This window comes from Papio anubis, chromosome X (assembly GCF_008728515.1).
Source record: "Papio anubis isolate 15944 chromosome X, Panubis1.0, whole genome shotgun sequence".
Taxonomy (NCBI): Eukaryota; Metazoa; Chordata; class Mammalia; order Primates; family Cercopithecidae; genus Papio; species Papio anubis.
In genome coordinates, this window is record NC_044996.1 from 37,227,952 (window position 1) to 37,242,930 (window position 14,979).

Consider the following 14,979-nt stretch of genomic DNA (forward strand, 5'->3'; position numbering starts at 1 on the left):
GGCCCCTAAGAACAAGTATATTCCAATAAACTGGAAAATCTGCAATAAATTGACAAATTTCTAGACCCATACAACCTACTATGATTGAACCAGGAAGAAATTCAAAACATAAACAAACCAAAACAACCACTGAGACTGAGGCTGTCATAAAAATTTCCCAGTAAAGAAAAGACCAGGACACAATGGTTTCACTGTTGAATTCTACCAAAAATTTAAGAAAGACCTAAACCATTTCTATTAAATTATTGCAATAACTAGAGGAGGAAATACTTCCACTTTTATTCCACAAGGGGAGTATTATCCTGGTACAAAAGCACCACAGAAAATGAAAGCTACAGACCACACCTCTTATTAATACTGATGCAAAAATATTTGACAAAATACTAGGAAACTGGTGTTAACAATACACTAAATCTATTGATATAATCATGTGGTTTTTGTCATTGGTTTTGTTTATGTGATGGATTATGTTTATTGATTTGCATATGTTGAACAAGCATTGCATCCCATGGATGAAACCGACTTGATAGTGATGGATAAACTTTTTGATGTTCTGCTGGATTCAGTTTGCCAGTATTTTATTGAAGATTTTTGCATTGATGTTCATCAGGGATATTGCCCTGAAATTTCATTTTTTTGGGGTGTCTTTGCCAGGTTTGGGTATCAGGATGATGCTGGCCTCATGAAATGAGTTAGGGAGGAGTCCCTTTTTTCTATTGTTTGGAATAGTTTCAGAAGGAATGGTGTCAGCTCCTCTTTGGACCTCTGGTAGAATTTGGCCATGAGTCTGTCTGGTCCTGAGCTTTTTTTGGTTGGTAAGCTATTAATTGCTGCCTCAATTTCAGAACTTGGTATTGGTCTATTCAAGGATTTGACTTCTTCCTGGCTTAGTCTTGGGAGGGTGTATGTGTCCAGAAATTTATCCATTTCTCCTAGATTTTCTAGTTTATTTGCATGTTTATAGTATTCTCTGATAATAGTTTGTGTTTCTGTGGGATGCGTGGTGATATTCCCTTTATCATTTTATATTGTGTACATTTGATTCTTCTCTCTTTTCTTCTTTATTAGCCTGGCTAGTGGTCTATCTATTTTGTTGATCTTTTCAAAAACCCAGTTCCTGGATTTATTGATGTTTTGAAGGGTTTCTCGTGTCTCCATCTCCTTCAGTTCTGCTCTGATCTTAGTTACTTCTTGTTGTCTGCTAGCTTTTGAATTTGTTTGCTCTTGCTTCTCTAGTTCTTTTAATTGTGATGTTAGCGTGTTGATTTTAGATCTTTCATGCTTTCTCCTGTGGGTATTTATTGCTATAAATTTTCTCTAAACACTGCTTTAGCTGCGTCCCAGAGATTTTGACACGTTGTGTCATTGTTCTCATTGGTTTCAAAGAACTTGTTTATTTCTGCCTTAATTTCGTTATTTACCCAGTAGTCATTCAGGAGCAGGTTGTACAGTTTCCATGTAGTTGTGGGGTTTTGAGTGACTTTCTTAATCCTGAGTTCTCATTAGATTGCACTGTGGTCTGAGAGAATTTTTGTTATGGTTCCCATACTTTTACATTTGCTGAGGAGTGTTTTACTCCAATTATGTGGTCAATTTTAGAATAAGTGTGATGTGGTGCTGAGAAGAATGTATATTCTGTTGATTTGGGGTGGAGAGTTCTACAGATGTCTATTAGGTCCACTTAGTCCAAAGCTGAGTTCAAGTCCTGAATATCCTTATTAATTTTCTGTTTTCTTGATCTGTCTAATATTGACAGTGGGGTGTTAAAGTTGCCCACTATTATTGTGTGGAGTCTAATTCTCTTTGTAGGCCTCCAAGAACTTGCTTTATAAATCTGAGTGCTCCTGTATTGGGTACATACATATTTAGTATCATTAGCTCTTCTTGTTGCCTTGATCCCTTTACCATTAGGTCATGTCCTTCTTTGTCTTTTTTGATTTTTGTTGGTTTAAAGTCTGCTTTATCAGAGGCTAGGATTGCAACCCTTGCTTTTTTTAATTATTATAGTTTAAGTTCTAGGGTACATGTGCACAATGTGCAGGTTTGTTACACATGTATACATGTGCCATGTTGATGTGCTGCACCCATTAACTCGTCATTTACATTAGGTATATCTCCTAATGCTATCCTCCCCCCTACCCCACAATAGGACCCAGTGTGTGATGATCCCCTTCTTGTGTCCAAGTGATCTCATTGTTTAATTCCCACCTATGACTGAGAACATACAGTATTTGGTTTTCTGTTCTTGTGACAGTTTGCTGAGAATGATGGTTTCCAGCTGCATCCATGTCCCTACAAAGGACACAAACCTCATCCTTTTTTATGACTGCATAGTATTCCATGGTGTATATGTGCCACATTTTCTTAACCCAGTCTGCCACTGATGGACATTTGGGTTGATTCCAAGTCTTTGCTATTGTGAATAGTGTCGCAATAAACATGCATGTGCATGTGTCTTTATAGCTTTTTCCCCCCCATTTGCTTGGTGAATATTCCTCCATTCCTTTATTTTTTTAAATTTTGAACCTATGTGTGTCTTTGCACATGAGAAGGGTCTCCTGAATACAGCACACCAATGGGCCTTGACTCTTTATCCGGTTTCCAGTCTGTGTCTTTTAATTGGGGCATTTAGCCCATGGACATTTAAGGTTAATACTGTTGTGTGTGAATTTTTTCCTTTCATTATTAATGCTAGCTGGTTATTTTGCCCATTAGTTGATGCAGTTTCATCTCCGTGTCAATGATCTTTACAATTTTGTATGTTTTTGCAGTAGCTGGTACCAGTTTTTCCTTTCCATGCTTAATGTTTCCTTCAAGGGCTCTTGTAAGGCAGGCCTGGTGGTGACAAAATCTCTCAGCACTTGCTTGTCTGTAAAGGATTTTATTTCTCTTTTTATGAAGCTTAGTTTGGCTGGATATAAAATTCTGGATTGAAAATTCTTTTCTTTAAGAATGTACAATATTGGCCCCCACTCTCTTCTACCATGTAGGATTTCTGCAGAGAGATCCGCTGTGAGTCTGATGGGCTTCCCTTTGTGAGTAACCCAAGCTTTCTCACTGGCTGCCCTTAACAGCTTTTTCTTCATCTCAACCTTGGTGAATCTGAGAATTATGTGTCTTGGGGTTGCTCTTCTCGAGGACTATCTTTGTAATGTCCTCTGTATTTCCTGAATTTGAATGTTAACCTGTTTTGCTAGGTTGGGGAAGTTCTCCTGGATAATATCCTGAAGAGTGTTTTGAACTTGGTTCCATCCTCCCTGTCACTTTCAGGTACAACCAATCAAACATAGATTTGGCCTTTTCATATAGTCCCACATTTCTTGGAGGCTTTGTTTGTTCCTTTTTATTCTTTTTTCTCTAATCTTATCTTCTTGCTTCATTTCATTAAGTTGATCTTCAGTCTCTGATATCCTTTCTTCCACTTGATCAGTTTGGCTATTGAGACTTGTGTATGCTTCACGAAATTCTTGTGCTGTGTTTTTCAGCTCCATCAGGACATTTATGTTCTTCTCTAAACTGGTTATTCTAGTTAGCAATTCATTTAACTTAAGGTTCTTAGCTTCCTTGCATTGGGCTAAAACATGCTCCTTTAGCTCAGAGAAGTTTGTTATTACCCACCTTCTGAAGCCTACTTCTGTCAATTAGTCAAACTCATTCTCGTTCAGTTTTGTTCCCTTGCTGGTGAGAAGTTGTGATCCTTGGGAGGAGAAGAGGCATTCTAGCTTTTGGAATTTTCAGCCTTTTTGTGCTGTTTCTTCCTCCTCTTAGAGGATTTGTCTACGTTTCATCTTTGATGTTGGTGACCTTTGGATGGGGTTCTTCATGGATGTCCTTTTTGTTGATATTGACGCTATTCCTTTCTGTTAATTGTCCTTTTAACAGTCAGGCCCTTCTGCTGCAGGTCTGCTGGATTTTGCTGAAGGTATACTCTGGACCTTGTTTGCCTGGGTATCATCAGTGGAGGCTGCAGAACAGCAAAGATTGCTGCCTGTTCCTTCCTCTGGAACCTTTGTCCCAGAGGGGCATCCATGAGATGCCAGCTGGAGCTCTCCTGTATTAGGTGTCTGTTGACCCAGCTGGGAGGTGTCTTCCAGTTAGGAGTCACAGAGGTCAAGTACCTACTTGAGGAGGCAGTCTGTCCCTTAGCAGAGCTCAAGCGCTGTCCTGGGAGATACGCTGCTATCTTCAGAACTGTCAGGCAGGAATGTTTAAGTCAGCTGAAACTGCACCCACTGCCACTCCTTCCCCAAGGTGCATTGTCCCACAAAGATGGGAGTTTTATCTATAAACCCATGACTGGGGTTGCTGCCTTTCTTTCAGAGATGCCTGCCAGGTCTTCAATAAAATTCAACTCCCCTTCATGCTAGAAACTCTCAATAAACTAGGTATTGATGGAATGTATCTCAAAATAATAAGAGCTATTTTTGACAAACCCACAGCCAATATCATACTGAATAAGCAAAATCTGGAAGCATTTCCTTTGCAAACCAGCACAGGACAAGGATGCCCTCTCTCACCACTCCTATTCAACATAGTATTGGAAGATCTGGCCAGGGCAATCAGGCAAGAGAAAGAAATAAAGGGTAATCAATAGGAAGAGAGGAAGTCAAATTGTCTGTGTTTGCAGATGACATGATTGTATATATAGTGTATATTTAGAAAACCCCATCATCTCAGCCCAAAATCTCCTTAAGCTGACAAGCAACTTCAGCATAGTCTCATGATAAAAAATCAATGTGAAAAAAATCACAAGCATTCCTATACACCAATAAGAGACAGACAGAGTCAAATCATGAGTTAACTCCCATTCACAATTGCTGCAAAGTGTATAAAAAACCTAGGAATACAACTGACATGGGATATGAAGCACCTCTTTAAGGAGAACTACAAACCACTGCTCAAGGAAATAAGAGAGAACACAAACAAATGGAAAACATTCCATGCTCATAGATAGAAAGAATCAATATCATAAAAATGGCCATACTGCCACAAGTAATTTATAGATTCAATGCTATCTGCATCAAGCTACCATTGACTTTCTTCACAGAATTAGAAAAAACCACATTAAATTTTATGCAGATCCATAAAAGAGCCTGTATAACCAGACAATTGCTAAGCAAAAAGAGCAAAGCTGGAGGCATCATCCTACCTGACTTCAAACTATACTAACTGTACTACAAGGCTACAATAACCAAAACAGCATGGCAGTGGTACCAAAACAGATATGTAGACCAAGGGAACAGAACAGAGGCCTCAGAAATAATGCCACACATCTACAACTATCTGATCATTGACAAACCTGACAAAAACAAGCAATGGGGAAAGCGTTCCCTATTTAATAAATGGTGTTGGGAAAACTGGCTAGCCATATGCAGAAAACTGAAACTGGACCCCTTCCTTACACCTTATACGAAAATTAACTCGAGATGGATTAAAGACTTAAATGTAAGACCTAAAACCATAAAAACCCAAGAAAAAAACCTAGGCAATACCATTCAGGACATAGGCATGGGCAAAGACTTCATGACTAAAACATCAAAAGCAATGGCAACAGAAGCCAAAATTGACAAATGGGATCTAATTAAACTAAAGAGCTTCTGCACAGCAAAAGATGTTATCAACAGAGTGAACAGGCAGCCTACAGAATGCGAGAAAATTTTTGCAATCTATCCATGTGACCAAGGGCTAATATTCAGAATCTACAAAAAACGTATACAAATTTACAAGAAAAAGCAACCCCATCAAAAAGTGAGCAAAGGATATGAACAGACACTTCTCCAAAGAAGACATTTTTGCAGCCAACAAACATATGAAAAAGAGCTCATCATCACTGGTCATTAGAGAAATGCAAATCAAAACCACAATGAGATACCATCTCACACCAGTTAGAATGGTGATCATTAAAAAGTCAGGAAACAACAGATGCTGGAGAGGATGCCAAGAAATAGGAATACTTTTACACTGTTGGTGGGATTGTAAATTAGTCCAACCATTGTGGAGGACAGTGTGATGATTCTCAAGGATCTACAACCAGAAATACAATTTGACCCAGCAATTCCAGTACTGTGTATATATCCAAAGGATTATAAATCATTCTACTATAAAGACACATGCACACGCATGTTTATTGCAGCACTGTTCACAATAGCAAAGACTTGGAACCAACCCAAATGCTCATGAATGATAGACTGGATAAAGAAAATGTGACACATATACATCATGGAATACTATGCAGCCATAAAGATGGATGAGTTCATGTTCTTTGCAGGGACATGGATAGAGCTGGAAACCATCATTCTCAGCAAACTAACACAGAAACAGAAAACCAAACACTGCATGATCTCACTCATAAGTGGTAGTTGAACAATGAGAACACATGGACACAGGGAGGGAAACATCACACACCAGGACCTGTTGGGTGGTGGGGGGCTAGGGGAGGGATAGCATTAGGAGAAGTACCTAATGTAGAAGACGGGTTGATGAGTGCAGCAAACTACCATGGCACGTGTATACCTATGTAATAAACCTGCACGTTCTGCACATGTTTCCCAGAACCCAAAAAACATATGAATATTGCAATTGATGCTGGAGTAGCATATCATAACATTTAAAATCCCTTCATAAGAATAACCCTCAAAACATTGTGTATAGAAGGAACATAACATAATAAAAGTCATACACAGCAGACCTTCAGCTAGTATCACACTGAATGGGGTAAAACTGAAAGGCTTTTTTAAAGATCTGGAACACAACAAGGATGACCACTTTCACTACTGTTATTCAACATAGTACTGGAGGGCCGGGCGCGGTGGCTCAAGCTTGTAATCCCAGCACTTTGGGAGGCCGAGACGGGCGGATCACGAGGTCAGGAGATCGAGACCATCCTGGCTAACACCGTGAAACCCCGTCTCTACTAAAAATACAAAAAACTAGCCGGGCGAGGTGGCGGGCGCCTGTAGTCCCAGCTACTTGGGAGGCTGAGGCAGAAGAATGGCGTAAACCCGGGAGGCGGAGCTTGCAGTGAGCTGAGATCCGGCCACTGCACTCCAGCCCGGGCTACCGAGCAAGACTCCGCCTCAAAAAAAAAAAAAAAAAAACATAGTACTGGAAGTCCTCATTAGAGCAAACAGACAAGAGAAGAAATAAAGCACATCTGAATTGGAATGGATGTAGTCAAATTATTTTTGTTTGTAGATGATATGATCTTATATTTGAAAAAATCTAAAATACCCAACTGAAAAACAGTTAGAACTGATAAATTCATTAAATTACAGGATACAAAATTAAATACAAAAATCAGCAGCAATTTTAGATGCCAACATCGAACAATTTTAAAAGTAAATCAAAAATCTAATCCCATTTACAATAATCACAAATAAAATTAAACACCAAAGAATTAATAAAATAATCAAAACGTGTCTATAATGGAAACTAAAAAACACTGAAGAAGATACTAAAAAATGGAGTGATGTTCCACTTTCATGGATTAGAAGAATAAATATTGCTTAAATGTTGATACCCAAATGCAATCTCTATCAAACTACCAATGACACTATTCACAGAAATAGAAAAAAATTCTAAAATGTATATGGAACCACAAAGGATCAAGTATATCCAATGCCCTCCACAAAAGATCAAGAATATTCAAACCTCTTCTAAGCAAAAAGAAAACTGGAGGAATTACATTACCTGACTTCAAATTTTACTAAAGAGCTATTTTCACTAAAAAGGATACTTCTGGCATAAAAAAATACACATAGACCAATGGAATAGAATAAACAATCCATAAACAAATCCACACACCTGCAGCAAATTCATTTTCGAGAAAGGTGCCAAGAAAATACACTGAGAGAAAGACAATTTCTTCAACAAATGGTGCTGTAAAAACTGTATATCCACATACAGAAAAATGAAATTAGACCCCCATCTTTCGCCATATACAAAAATCAAATCAAAATGGATTAAATGCTTAATCTACAATTTCAAGCTATGAAACTACTACCCGAGAACATAGGGGAAAATCTCTAGGATACTGGTCTGGACAAAAATTTATTGAGTAATTCCCCACAAGCACAAGCAACGAAAGCAAGAATAGACAAATGGGATAATATCAAGTTAAAAAGCTTCTGCACAGCATGGAAACAATCAACATAGTGGAGAGACAAACCACAGAATGGGAAAAATATATTTGCACACTACCCCTCTGAAAAGGGATTAATAATAACCAGAATACATATGGAGCTCAAACAATTCTATAGGAAAAAAAATCTAATAATCCAGTCAAACAATGGGAAAAAGATTTGAATAGAAATTTCTCAAAAGAAGACACACAAATGGCAAATAGGCATATGAAAAGGTGCTCAACATCATTAATCATCACTGAAATGCAAATCAAACCTACAGTGAGATATCATCTCACTCCAGCTACAATGGTTTATATCTAAAAGGCAAGCAATAACTAATGCTGGTGAAGAGATGGAGAAAGGGGAACCCTTGTACACTTAGTGGGAATGTAAATTAGTACAACCACTATGGAGAGCAGTTTGGAGGCTCCTCAAAATTAAAAACAGAACTACCATATGATCCAGCAGTCCCACTGCTTCGTATATACCCAGAATTTAAAAACAAATTCCAAATATTAAAGAGGTATCTGTACTCCTATGTTTGTTGCAGCACTGTTCACAATAGCCAATATTTGGAAGCAATCTAAATGTCCACCACCAAATGAATGGATAAAGAAACTATTACTTTTACACAGTGGAATACTATGTAGCCATAAAAAATAAGATCCTGTCATTTGCAACAACATGGTTGGAACTGGAGGTCATTATGTTAAGTGAAATAACCTAGGCCCTGAAAAATTAACATTGCCTGTTTTCCCTTATTTGTGGAATCTAATCAAAATAATTGAACTCCTGGAGATACGTAGTAGAGTGATGGCTACCAGAGCCTGTAAGAGTAGTTTGGGGAGGTAGTGGGGAGGTGGGATATTTAATTAGTACAAAATATATAGTTAGTAAGAATGAATAATACCTAGTATTTGATTGTCAGGATGACTATACCCAATAATAATTTCATTATATATTTTAAAGTAATCAAGAGAGTATAATTGGGTTGTTTGCCACACAAAAGATAAATACTTGAGGGGATAGGTATTCCATTTTCCATGATGTGATTATTTCATATTGCATGCCTGTATCAAAATATCTACTGTATCCCATCAATATATACACTTACTAGATATCCACAGAAATTTAAAATTTAATTAAAAAATAATGATGATGATGGTGGCTATGGTGATGGAATTATGTACAATAACTAGCTGTTTACTCTTGACCATTTAGTGGTCTAAGAGCTTTTACTGTATTATGTCATTTAGTTCTTACCATAAACTTATAAGATTGGTGTGGTTTTGTGCTCATATTAGGACTAACAAGTGTTCTTTAGATTTGAACCAAAAAAAAGTGTAATTTTTCCTGGCCTGCTGAAATGGTAAGAGATGAATCCAGAATTCTGCAGGAAGATGGTAAAAAAGAATGAATTGAAAGTAGAAGATGGAGAAAATTCAGTGCATATGAATTAGCTGTCTAGATAGGGGAGACCACAATAAGGTTTGTATCAGAGAATATTAAGTTATGAGAGCATTGTTTTCTTTGGTTTATTTCATTTTATTTTATTTTAAGATGAGAGAGAATTTACCCTGTTTAAAGCCTAGTGGAAAGCTGTGATAAGAAATGAAAGCTTACGTTACAGGAGAAAATACAGATTAATCTATGGATCAGAATTCTGAAAAGATGGGGTAGAATGAGACCCCATGGTGAAGGGGATGTCTTTACACAAGAAGAGGTATGCCTTTCCCTTTATAACAGGAGATTAGATTGGACTAGGATTCATACAAATGTATCTATGCAGAACAATAACTTGAATCTGCTTCCACTTGATGGTCTGGCTTATCTAGGTAAAGCAGGACTGAGGTCATGTGCTGCATAGGAAGGAACATGTTGTCTAGTGGAGCCCTTGGAAAAATAGTATTAACTAGAGATTTCAAATGACTGTTATCCCTTACCAAAAAAGACTGTCTCACAGTCTGAAGACCACAATTACTTTCACAAAATATAGTTGCCGATACATGTTTAAATTCTCTCATTCTATTTTAAAATATAGTGAGTCTTTTAGCCCATCTAAAATAAAACTTACTGAGCTCATAGAGTTGTAATAACTCTGCAAAGAGGGTTATTACAATGTTAGAAAATTAGTGTCCATGGTGTTTCCAGGTTTGCTACCATCTAAATTGACATGTGACCTTACACAAATCATTTAACCTCTCTGCTACAGATGTCATCGGTAATTTTGGAGTAATATTACAAATGTTACAAAAATGTGACGTTTCAAAAAGCACTCTGAGATATTCCAAAGAAGGGATTGCATATGCATAAAATGCATTATAATTATGAGAACTAACAGTAAATTATTTCTTAGCACTCAGCACACTAACTAGAGGTGCAATCTGTTCCAGAATATTATAAGAATTGAAAATAAGTTAGGGATTTTGTTTCTCATCTCATTGTGACTTATACATAGGGTATCATATTTTTTTGTCCAAATTGTGACACTATTGACAGCGAAAGAGGGCACTAACCAGATGGGATGCTCAGTCAACAAGCACAAATTAAGACTGTCTTAGGAAAAAGAGGATGTAGGGTCACTTTATATGTGTGTGTGTGTGTGTGTTCCTTCATTGTTTGGATGTATGCAGCATCTTCTATAAAGCTCGAAACCCTCTCTGGAAAGTTCAAAGAGTAATGATTTCCACATGTAAAATAGTTTATGACAGTATCAAAGCAAGTGTAAGGTAACTGGACATTTTAACATAAGCACAAACATTGGACACATTTTACTGCACATCCCTCCTTCAACACAAACTTTGAAATAGAGCTCTCATAACTATATACACACACTTTAATTGTTTACTCACCTCACCTTCCTTCTCAGAAAACCCCCTGAACTAAAAAGATACATTCACCACATTAACTTACCACATCTGCTATGCCTTCTGTACATAAAACTGATGGGTTTGAGCTCTAGTGTATGCAAGTCACTTCACATTTCTGAGTCTCAGTTGCCCCACATGAAAATCTAAATGTTCTCCAAGCTTTCTTACAGTTCTGATAATGCTGGAATTTGTGTTTTGTGTGTGTGTGTGTGTATGTGTGTGTGCAAGAATGAGGAAGCAAACATACTTTGTCTTAGCTTGCAAATTTCTATGGATCAAAGGCATTGCTATTCTCACTGCTTTTCTACTTCCTCTGAGACACACAAACATACACAAACACACACCCCTATACCCACACCATTCATTGTATTGAGAAGCAGCAGCAAGGAGAAAAAGCGAGGCAGCAGGAAGTGATTGTGTGTTTGCATTGGGTGAAGGTGCTATATAAAATTAGAGGGAGGGAGGAGAAGAAAGTCAAAGGTGAAGGGAGGGAGGTGGAGCTAAATGCAGTCCAGTGAGCAGCCTGTATTGTTACATTCATTTATGATTACTAGTCATAGTCATGGGCTGTGAAGCCAAGAAAAAAGAAATGCCTCTGAAAAGTCATTTTCGTTTTACATTTCAACCTTTAAAAAGCTTAATAATATTCAGTCAGTTATCAATTTGCAAGATCATTAAACTCCTACAAAAGAAGGAAAGAAGTCATTCATTCTCACATAAGTTCTTAGTGACAAGTTTTAAAAGAAAATATAACAGAAGCTTGTTACTAGGTACAGAAATCCCTGATCTCAAGTTCTGAAGATAGTTCTCACCAAAATTCTCCCAGGATCACAATGGTCTGGGGCAATTTGAGTCATGGACTTGCTCATATTAGAATGATGTTATTTCTACTCCATAGTATAACTTTCAGGTGATGCTAAATCACAAGATATAGAAAGTAATGCAGAATGATATGATTTGATCAAAGAGAATAGCTTGTTTTATTACTTGAATCTAACCGCACTATTCACTATTGTTTGATTAGAGCTGATAAGTGCACACTAATGACCATTGAACTGAAGACTCAAAGATAGAGAAACATGAAGCATACTAAGTAGGAAGCAGCAACATGATCATGGCGAAGAGTAGGAAGGGAAGAAATATAAAATCTTAAGTCTTCACTGTATAACTAGCAGAATAACATAGCAAAAATGCTTTGCACTATCAGGATAACTATATATTGTACCTGGTTCATTCATTTAATCAACAATCACTTATTGAGCATGTAATATGCACTAGATACTGTGTCTCGTGCTATGGAAATAACAAGTAATACAGTTTGAATAGAGCATAAAATGCGTGGAGTGGAATGGAGAGGGATAAGAAGCTGGAAGGGTAAGTAGGAGCAGATTGTGTAGTGATTTGTAAGCCACTTAAAGAGCTGAGAATTTATCTCAAGAGAAGCAGGTGTTACTGAATGATTTCAGCAGATAAGTGACATTATTTTTACATATTTAAAGACATCTCTCTAGCTAGAGTATGGAGGCTGTATGTGGGAGGGTCTAATAGTATATGCTAGGAGATAAATTTGTAGGTAATTACAGCAGTACAGGCAAGAGATGATTAATGGCCAGGACTAGCCTACACATATCTTACTAACAAATTGAATGAGGGGTGGGGAAATTGTAAGGGAGACGGGATCTAGAATGATTGCCATGTTTCTGATTTTGTCAGTTGAGTTAATGATAGTGCCACATACTAAAATAAGGTATATAGAAAGACAAGCAGCTTCTTGGGAATGGGCCAGAAAGGAAAATGATTAGTTGAGTATTGGATATGTTGATCTTTGGTTATCTGTGTGATGCTGAAATAGGGATACTGAATAGAAATGTGGACAACAGGATAAAGTTGAGAACTTAAAAGGGATTTGGATGCAATTGGTAGCGTGATAGAAAATTTGGGAAGATTATCGATATCAAATATATTAAACATTATCAAAAAAGGTTGTGTAGACTGAGAAGAGAAAAGAGACTGGAACAGAACCTTGAGAAATGCCAGCATTTAAAGGACAGGCAGAAGAAAATGAACCAGCAAAGGAAACTGAGAGGGAGCTAGGAGGAGAACCAGGTGAGCATGATATTATGGAAATCTAGAGAAGGGAATACTTCAAAAAAGGATTTAATCTAACACTTGTATCCTTGGACAGATCAATTTCCCTTTTTTGACCTCACTGTCATCTTTGCAATAAATAAGCAGGTTGGACCTGATAATATTTAAAAGTCTTCCCGCTCTGATGCTGTATTCCATAGGAGACTTGAAATGTCACTTTGTTGTGGCTAATAGTAGAAAGGGCATTCTTTCTAAGATTAGGACTTCAAGAAAAAGTCCTTAAGTATTGCCATCAATCTATTCAAAGATTTTACATAAAGTAGCAATACCTAAAACATAATAACATGAAATAATACCTGATAAATTGGTAACAAATAAAAACAATTTATAAGCCATAGTTATACATTCATAAGCACCTACTAAGTGACAGGTACTTGTTTCTTGTTGTACTTTAACTCACTTACATAACAAATCTGCTTAGTAGATATTGGTATCTATATTCTACAGAGTATAAAACTAAACCCCAGAAAAAAAAATTACTAAAAGTTCAGTGTTAGTTTGTGGAGGCAGGATTTGAAATCAGGTCTGTATTATTCCAGCGCTTTCCACAGTGTTGAGCTGTCTAACGGAAAGTGCCTCCTAACTCCCTTGATTTTCACCTTTTATATTGAGGCTATAAGTTATTTTCTTCTTTAACCCATTATCTAATAAGAGCCAGTTAAAATTTCTAATAAAGTCTCTAAGCCAGTCAAAAATGTATACTTGTCTTAATATAAGGTTCTGAGTATTTGCAGGCCAAGTTGCCCTTTTAGATAGTCCACAACAGTTAGTATCCTGAAGAAAATGGGCATAAGCATTGGGAGAGGTATGATCTTCCTAAGCGTTCAATGGCTAATAATTGTTTTATCTTCTTCAGAGCATAGTTGGCATTCATTCAAGACTTACTTTTTCCCCAATCCCTCCATAACATAAATCTCTTCCTAAATGTGTGTTGTTGGCTCAGTTTGTCCATGTAGTAAAGCATTTAGGATGAGTGTGGATAAAGGAGGAGAAAGATAAATCCAGTAAATACAGCCAGTTGAAGGCACCCTCACATAGAAAACAATATGGAAGATTACGCATAAAAATACTAGCCAATATTCTGTGTAATGCACGTGTGTGTGTGTGTGTGTGTGTGTATGGGCATGTATGTATTGGTATGGGATGTATTGGAGAGATAAAAATGACTTTATTATTTTATGCATTTCAAAAAATGGTAGAATTTTACGTAATTTTACATTTTCTTTTGTGTTTTAATTTCGGTAATTAAAACACCTTTTGAAATAATAACATTACAAAAAACCCCACTTTTTGAATATTGAAACCACTTCAATATTCTGTTTCTCCAACACTATCTTCATTTCATCATCAGTTTGCTGAATAATTCAAATAGATAATGAATTAAAACTTTTGGCCTACACTAACACAGCAACAATATGTCCAGTGAAAGCCTAAATACACTTATTTGGTATTATTGTTTTGCAAAAGCTAAGAGCTCTATTTTATGGCCACATCGGAGCATCCTGAAGAAAAGAAACAGCACTTCCTCTTTCCATGAAATACAGAACCCATGAAATCAAAATACCAAAAATAGAAAAAATGAAGCTCCACTCAAATGAATTACCTTTGTCAGGGTTTAATTTTGTTCATGAACCTCCTGATTAAAAATGTCTTCTGACTCAGGCTATAATGCCTATTTGATAAGTGCTGCTCAAAATCAGGCATTTGCCTATGTGTGAAACATAACTTGTTTATCCCTTTTGGAAACAGAAAGATAATTATTCTTAAATATAAATACTATTTAAAACATTTCATCCAACTTTTAAAATTCAACTTTGATGCTGCTTTGTAATAGATGG